The following is a 9208-nucleotide window of genomic DNA, read 5'->3' as shown; positions in this document are numbered from 1 at the left end:
TTGGAAACATATTTCATGAAAATGCATGTGCTTATATGTACTAAATATGATATTGCTTTACTTGTATTTGCATGCTGTTAACATTTCTATTTTATTCCAGTGGGCTGTGGTGAGTATTGCAGATTTAACTTGTATGTGTGGTTTTTAGTTAACGATGCTTAATGAAAACTGTTATTGTACACTTAGTATGGAATGATGTGAATGATGATATGATGGGTAGAATTAATCAGTGCTTGTGTCTAGAAATGCTGAATGTTTATTGAAAAGGCTAAATGCTAGCCAGTACTAAGAGTTGAGCTACCGTGGGAATGTGAAACGAACTGATGGTGTAATATGATGGTGTATTGACATACTTTTCTTATATGTACTAAATATGATATTGCTTTACTTGTATTTGCATGCTGTTAACATTTCTATTTTGTTCCAGTGTGCTGTGGTGAGTACTGTAGATATTACTTGATTTTTAGTGTCTATGAATGCTGATGTATGATAGCTATAGCATGAGCTCAATGCTAACCAGTATTATGAGTTGATGTATTGTGGTGATGCTAATCGAACTGATGATGTAACATGATGGTGAACACTTACTGAATGCATAAAATTTATTGAATTGCGTTTGTTGATATGCACTATAATATGATAAATGTATTGCTTAACATGTATATTTCATGATGTTTAATTTCAGTGGGCTGTGGTGAGTACTGTAGATTGTATTGCCTATGTATAGAATTCAATAAAAGATTATGACTGAAAACTGCTTTTGATTCTTTTTGAACAGTTTTAGGGACTATAAGTCTATAACAAAAATATGTCGGTTGGCGTTCATACAGCAATGTTTTGAGTAGTACAGAAATGTTTCTACGTTTGTGGTCGCCAGTTGTCTGTGATGTGTAAAGTGAAAAATACACGGAGCTTTGAATACAACAAACATTTACTGTTTTAACACAGATTGTGTGCTATGCATTTTTCGATGTAGATCTTTTTCAGATTTGACATGAAATGTAGACCTGACATTTGAACAGAGCTGGGAAACGAAAAGGTAAGTTTGTTAAATTTCACAATGAACACTTGTGTTTTGACAAAAGAAGAGATAAAGTGAGTTTTGTCATCATCATGGTTTCTTTCAGAGTATAACTCGTGAACAGATGAAAACCTATTTTTTGCTAGATTTTCATGTACTCTTTTTTTGGATGATAAGTATGTCAGTAACTCAAAATCATACGGCTAGTACAGTATGGAACATGAATGCTTTGTTCAGATTTTCAGATGTGTGCTGGCAGTTTAAGTCTGGCAGCTGAAGTGAACAGTCGTGTTTTCTGGAGCTCCAACAATATGCTAGAAGGTAAGTAACTATGTTTGTTTTGCATTGCATGTTTTTATATGTTTCAGACTTTCAAGCAGAGATGTCATGCTGACTGGAGTTGAGCACAGGGCAGTGACAAAGTGAAAGGTAAGTACTTTTGACTGAATGTTTGTTCTATGCATGTTTTGTTTCAATACATTTCAGGAGTGCTTATCCAGTGATGATATGACAGTTGGAGTGAACAGTGGAGCCAAGCAGTCTTGTTTTTGGAGCTACTCAACAAGCCTTGAAGGTAAGTTTAGAATTTCTCAATGTTAGTGAATTGAAGTACTGTCACTTGCTTTTGGACAGTCGAACAGAACAGACGTGGTTGCGAGAGCTCTCATATCTGTTGTGTTAAACTGTTTTTATGATATGTTATGTTTGTTTGTTTGTTTGTGATGTACTATTTTTCAGATGCTGATGGCAGTGATGGGTTTTCAAGCTGACCTGAACAGAAAAGCACTCATATGGTAAGTACAAAATAGTTGTTATATGGGATGTTTTGTGCATGCTTTTATGTTTCAGGTGTACTTGCTGACAGCGACGAAGACGAATCAAGAAGAGGAACATTGTTCAGAAAGTGATTGGGACTTGCAAACAGGGTAAGTGTAACACTTGTGTTTGTTTAATTTGTAACATGCGTGCTTTGCTCTGTTTCAGATTTCACATGCAGAAATTAAACAGGATTTCAACTGCTGAGACACAATTCATCAAAAGTAAGGTAAGTTTTAATTCATTGATTTGAGTTGTACAATGTGTTCTTTACTTTATTTCAGATTCGAGTCACTGGTTTACACATGGAAGAAGATTTCCACGTCGGTTACTCAACTCTACAGAAGCAAGGTAAGTCGATCAAATTTTTGTTTTCATTTGTACTGCTGTAATGTGATAGTAAACTTATGCTATTTTTCATGTGTGTCATGTACAGATGGATAATTCAAGTTTGATCTGTGTTGGTTTATGTTCAAAAACGTTTTACATGTATGTGTGTTTGAAGATGTTTTGTTTCAGTGGATGTCCAGATGGCAAGCAGTACAGACGTGTTTCTTGGAGCTGCCAAACAGTGAGTACAAACGTTTTATATTTTTCAGTTGTTTACTCATAGAAGTCTGTGAAAGATGATAACAAGGGTTGAATCTATCAGTACTTGTGTCTAAAAATGCTGATGTGTGACGGTTTACTGAAAAGGGTAAATGCTAGCCAGTACTAACACTTGAGCAACCGTGGGATGTCGAACTAACTGATGATGTACTATGATGGTGAACACTTACTATGTGTATCGAAATGCTTTTGTTGATATTTATTATAGATGATTTGATATTGGTTAACATTTGTTTGCATGCTGTTAACATTTCTATTTCATTTCAGTGAGCTGTGGTGAGTATTGTAGTATACATTTGTTTCAATAAATCATGATGAATGAAAACTGATTTCGATTCTTTTTTACAGTTTTAGGGATTATCACTCTATAACAACTCTGTCGGTTGGTGTTCGTGAATGTGAGCTTAATGTTTGAGTAGTACAAAAATGTCTTTACTTTTGTGATCGCCAGCTGTCTGTGATGTAAAGTGGAAAAAACACAGCTATAAAGCATACAATTGTTTCGAAATTTTATCAATGATTGTATACTATGCATGTTTTGATTTAGTTCGTTTCAGATATGACATGACATGAAGAGTTGACAGTCGAACAGAGCTGAGCAATGCAGAAAGGTAAGTGTGTTTCATTTTAGTATGAACACTTGTATTTTGTTTTTATATGGTATGTTTTGTGCATGCTATGTTTCAGGTGTACTTGTAGTCAGCGACGAAGACGATTCAAGAAGAGGAACATTGCTGAGAAAGTGAATGGGACATGCAAACAGGGTAAGTGTTACAATTGTTGGTTTGATTTTTACCATGCATACTTTGCTTTACTCTGTTTCAGATTTCACATGCAGAAATGGTCTCATAGCAGTGCCAACAGTGAATAAGGATTTCATCTGCTGTGAAACAACTCAACAGAAAGTAGGTAAGCATTGAATGAATGCACTTGAGCTGTACAATTTGATGTGATGCTTTTCTCTGTTTCAGATTCAAGTTCCTGGTGTAGACAGAGAAATGTGTTTGAAGAAGGAATTCTACTACTGTGATTCAACTCTACAGAAGCAAGGTAAGTAAAAACAAAATTTTGGTTTAATTTAACTCATGTGTTTTGCACTGCATGCTATTTTTCAGGTCTCTCGTGCAGTGATGGAAAAGAAGAAGATTTCAAGAAAGAATCACTGCTGCAACTCAGGCCTATAACAAGGTAAGTGTTTACTATATTGTATACAAAATGTTTCTCTGTTTTACTCTGTTTCAGGTTTCAATTGCAAAGATGTTGCAGAGATGTTTTGACAGCTTGAGACAGAAAAGAAATTCAGCAGCTGTGTCTCGACTCTAGCCACGAGGTAAGTCAAAACAAATATACTGGTTTGTATGTAATGTTGTTATGCCCTTCTATGTTTCAGACTTACATTGCTGTGACTGTTCCACAGTGGGTCAAAAAAGAGACGAATACAGGTTTCAAGAAGAAAATTGGCTGTTGAAAACCTGCACAAAATATGAGGTAAGTAAACTATTCTTTTGGTTTGTTTTGTGCTTTGTTATGCTTGACTATTTTTCAGATTGGAATGGTGGGTCGTTACAGAGCAGACTTTTGGACAACTGAGAAGTTGAGAAACAGAGAATGATTCAATATCAGCTAGGTAAGTCTTGATTATTCTGCATTGTAAAATGTGTTTCTTTTTCATTTCAGTATGGCTGTGGTAAGTACACTAACTTTCTATAATTTCATATTGAACTGTTTTGATGACTTGTATTATGCATTGCTAAATGTTTTTTTCATTTCAGTATCCTGTGGTAAGTACACTAACTTTCTATAATTTCATATTGAACTGTTTTGATGATTTGTATACTGCTATGCATTGCTAAATGTTTTTTTCATTTCAGTATAGCTGTGGTAAGTACACTAACTTTCTTTAATTTTCATATTGAACTGTTTTGATGACTTGTATTCTGCTATACAAAATGTGCTTTTTTCAATTTCAGGTCAGCAATGGTAAGTTTATTGTGTTTCTTTATGTATAATTTTGTATACATATTGTTTTTTTCATCATAGCATGTTTTTTATATTTATGCTTTGTGTAAGTAAAATGTTCATAAATCATTCTTATCTTTAAACTAAAAATGTATTTTGATATGCAAAATGTCTGTATGATTTCAGTTGCCAGAGGTGAGTACCATTACAGTTGAAAAGTTAGTTTTGTTTAGTTAAAGTTTTGGTTCACAGTTCTGTTTATTATTTGGCAAAATTTACATGTATGCATTGAGTCTTGATTTCAGCTCGATTGTGGACTGAAGAAGATTGCCAGCAGAGGGATTGGATACAAAATACAAAGTAAGTACTGAGTTTCTTACTAAAAGTTTTGAGTTGTATTCATTGTGTGTTAATATGCTATGATTGCTATGAACATGACTTTTGTATTTCAGCGAAGACAACATAGGTAAGTAAAATTGTTATCTGTTTCAAGTTTACTGTTATAGTTCAATATTGTGTTTATAAATTGTAAGTTGTACAAACACATTCAAAAGTTTCTGATCATGCTTTCAATTTCATTTCAGCCCTACTACAAGACGAGTGTTTTCTACTACTAGACGTGTCAGGTTTACTTCCAGGCGAGCAGTGACAACAAGGCGCCTTTGTGGAAACAGCAAAACAAACAAGTGAGTATTAGTTGAACAATTGTTTGAGATTGTTTTAATGTTATGTTATACTTAAATGCAAAATTGTGCACATAAATTGTAAGTTGTACAAACACAGTGAAAGTTTCTGATCATGCTTTTCATTTCATTTCAGCTCTACTGCAAGACGAGCAGTAACAGCAAGGCGCCTGAACATGCAACACAATAAAAAAAAGTAAGTATCAGTCAAACAGTTGGTTGTGTGTTTTTCTTTAGCAGTTTGCGTTTACTATTTTATTTGATACATGGTATATTACACATGCATGTTTTTATCATTTCAGGCTGTTTACTTTCATCGTTTACTGTTTAACACAATTTGCTTTTCTATTTTCAGTGCCAATATCCAAACCTTGATGTGGACACCGAGTAGTCAATACATACGTGTGGCGTATAGCTGCGACAAAACCGTGGGTCCATCGCACCGATAACTTGAACATTGGCCCGTGTATGGACATCAGTGCAACTTTGTGAATCCATGTAACTTTGTGAATCCATGTAACATTGCGAATGTGTGTCGATCGAAAAATGTGTACATTCTGCACTGAAACGAACTCGGTGTTGCAAGTGGCAAGTGTTGACAGTGTGTATGTTTATGTTTATGTTTTTACATGAAAAATAAAGGAGATTGTTGTTTTATTGTGCTGGCCAGCAATATTGATGTATTGATGTATGTGTTTGTGTTTAAACTATGCAATACCAAAATCAAACAAAAAATAAACATTAACAGTCATTAACTGTGTTTGGGCGGCCGAGGGGTTTAAGACTCCACAAGTGTGAAGCGCACTGATAGCACTTGGGGGTAAACACCTCGGTATTTCGGTGCTAAAATGTTTTCACGGTGCTTATTTTGACGCACTGTTAGAACTACCAACCAGTAAATGATTGCTTGATTTATAAAACAAATATTCAGTCTCTACTTTGGCACAAGAGACTCTAAGTATCAAATACCAACAATTTAGACGCAGACAATCACATGGTGGTACACCAGTCCGAATATACTCATTGCTCTAGCCAGGATTGCAAATTACTTGTGTTGACTAGCAAGGCTCCCTAGTAACGGAGCAGTGTTACTGGCGTTTTTTGGGTCGATAGTGCTTAGGTGAGGTTTTGCTCGAATCGGGAGCGGGTCACTCGCTTGGGCGAGTTAGTTTTCGCTCGTAGTTTCCAATCTGGCTAGATCAATGTAAGGTTGTTTTGACTGCTATTTGGCAAGCAGAAAGACAACAGCGGTTAATTGACTGAGTATGGGCGACCGAGGTATGTAGGTGTCAATAGACCGACTCCACAAGTTGCGAAGCGAACCGATAGCACTTGAGGGGAAACGCCTCGGTTTTCGGTTCTAACATGTGTTATCCATGCTGTCGTTATACTCTGGCAAGGCTCCTCAATCTATCGCGAGGGACACTCATTATTGCCCGCAAGCTTTAGAACCTGACGTGGGTCGATGCGTATGCGAGTCCGAGGACGCGATGGCATTTGATAAGGCTACCAACCGGTTGATAACACGCATTGTTCAAATTGTTAGGTTTAAGTCTGCTAGGGCTGGGGTGGGAAGGCGACTTCTCTTGTACTCAGACAAGAGGAACGGTCACAAGTCCGTAAAAACGCCGAGTGACACCACTAGCTTGCAAACGTACAAAGCAAAAAACTTTCAAACTTGAATTTGAGGTAAAATGATAAAAAAAACTATATGAATGACTAACCGATATAAGATATTTTCCATATGGCAACAAACTATGCTACTCAATGTTGCGTTGAACATTAATTGCGCCTTACGAACTACTCGTGTTGAGACTTACATTGAGTGACTCGTAAACGTAAAGCAGTTACTCGCTTTTGACTGCATACACATTTTGTACAACGGTTCGTTATTGGTATAACTTGTCTTTCAGTGAGGCACATTAACATAAACGTTCAACAGTATTTAGGCTTTATATTGCGCTTGTAGAATATACGAACAAAACACACTACATAAATGACGTTTAGGGATTATTTTGACTTTCCATTTGAGATGATATGATGAAAAAGTATATACATCAGTTTAAGCGACTTTCATGACATTCACCACATGGCCATAAACTTGCGTTATTCAATGAAATGTTAAAATTTCGCTAGCAAAATAAATAAAAACTATATACGCAGTTTCATAACTTTCGATGTATGATCATGAAGTTTGAAATTGTGCAAAGCAATTTTGCGTTAAAAGTTGCATGTAGTTTTATCCCGATCTGAAACGTTTCGCTACAATACAGCCGTATTCGAAACTCAACAACTCAAATGTTTGTACAGAACAATACGAATGTTCCCATTTTGAAACGACAGTAAGTTAAACAAACATTTAGTGGTAAAGCGACATTTCTTGTACTCAAATAGGAGAAACGGTCACGAGTCAGTACACAAATCATAGCAAAACTACACTCTGCAGCTTGTATGAAACGTGTTTACAAAACCAAAGTAGTTCAAAGCAGAACGCTTTTCCTTCTTCGAGGGAGAAGAAATCTGGGTGCAAGTCCCGGCTTTGGTTATAACACGAATACTACTCGCTGCTCAATAGCAATATTCATCATCCTATCCTTATTTAAGGAATACAATCGATTTTTGCCATACGGCCACAAACTATGCTACTAAGTGTTGCGTTGAACATTAATTGCACGAAATAAACTACTTGCGTTGCAACTAGCAAGCAGTGACTCGTAAACTCAAAGCAGTTACTCGCTTTTGACTGCATACACATTTTGTACAACGGTTCGTTATTGGTATAACTTGTCTTTCAGTGAGGCACATTAACATAAACGTTCAACAGTATTTAGGCTTTATATTGCGCTTGTAGAATATACGAACAAAACACACTATATAATCTACAATCGATCGCATAGTTAGCTACTTGAGTTGATATTGACAAGCGCTGGTCAATCATCTCGTTTGTAAGCTTTCGAGTGTACACAGTAGTTTGCAGTTTTGTTTCACACATAATACAAAATATGGATGAAAAAAATCTATATACATAACAGTTTGCGATATTAACTACTTTTGCCTCTTGGCCAAATCTACACTCGATCACATAGTTTGCTACCTAGGTTGATATTAACAAGCGCTGTTTGAAAAGCAGTATTACTTCAATGCTATGGTTTGGTTGTAAGATAAAATACTAGTATATGATGCATTGATGTAACAGATATGTAGGCACATTCGTATAGTAGAAGAAAATTCTCAGCAGCAGCTGGTCTGCAAACACTACAATGCGATTTTGCAGTTTGATACGAACGTGTTTTGTTCACGTGAAGTTGAAATGAAAATCTGTCGTGTCTGATCAATGAAATATATTTGATAAAATAACACAGTTGAAAGGCAGTAACATATCTAAGGTTGTGCTATGTTACAGCTCCACAAATAGTTATTCGTCTTGCAAGATACTGGAACAGATGTCCACATGTTATTGTATATTATCTGATTTAGGATATTTTGAGAAATTATGCAACAGAACATTTCTGCAAGATGTGAAAAAAATATCTATTTAAATGGGATTTCTGAGGTTTAGCCATCGCCGAAAGGCCAATGTTTCTTCGTTAATGCATGGCAAAAGTAAAGGCTATATTGTTTGCTAGTATGCTAGTCCGTATTGCATATCGCAAGGTGGTAAAGCGGCTCTTTTCATTTCGCTGTGAAAAGAACGGTCACAAGCCCGTACAAACGCTGAGTGACACCTCTTGATCATGTAGCTTGTATGAAACGTGTTTACAAAACCAAAGTAGTTCAAAGCAGAACGCTTTTCCTTCTTTGAGGGAGAAGAAATCTGGGTGCAAGTCCCGGCTTTGGTTATAACACAAATACTCGCTGCTCAGTTGCAATATTCATACTCTTACACAGTCAATATAATCTCGGGACCAAATGCCACTAGGCTCGATTTTGAGTTGCTACACTCATGATAAAAATGAACCAACACATTGACATTGAGTACGTGATTAAAATGTACCAGCAATTTTTCGCTAATCGGTATGTAGTAAAACTATTTGACAAATCTACGTTATAACTAGCACAGTTAAAATTTAACGTTTAAGCATTCGCTGATAATAGGCATGCAATAGCAATCCAACGCTGA

At 36.0% G+C, this 9208-nt stretch overlaps 1 long non-coding RNA gene across 11 annotated transcripts; it reads left to right on the top strand.

Moving 5' to 3' along the window:
• On the top strand, positions 1 to 6663 carry LOC127841223 (uncharacterized). Of its 11 annotated transcripts, none has more exons than XR_008030778.1 (5): positions 1 to 1342; positions 1508 to 1595; positions 1760 to 5091; positions 5225 to 5284; positions 5444 to 6663. It is a non-coding gene; the product is annotated as an uncharacterized LOC127841223 (long non-coding RNA). The 11 variants fall into 11 exon arrangements; XR_008030775.1 differs by having other exon boundaries at positions 1 to 1595; positions 1871 to 1947; positions 2122 to 5091; XR_008030773.1 differs by having other exon boundaries at positions 1 to 1947; positions 2122 to 2188; positions 2357 to 5091.
• Positions 6664 to 9208: the final 2545 nt, after the last annotated feature.

The sequence above is a fragment of the Dreissena polymorpha genome, chromosome 8, assembly GCF_020536995.1.
Source record: "Dreissena polymorpha isolate Duluth1 chromosome 8, UMN_Dpol_1.0, whole genome shotgun sequence".
Lineage (NCBI taxonomy): Eukaryota > Metazoa > Mollusca > Bivalvia > Myida > Dreissenidae > Dreissena > Dreissena polymorpha.
This window is presented reverse-complemented; position numbering and strand designations above follow the sequence as displayed.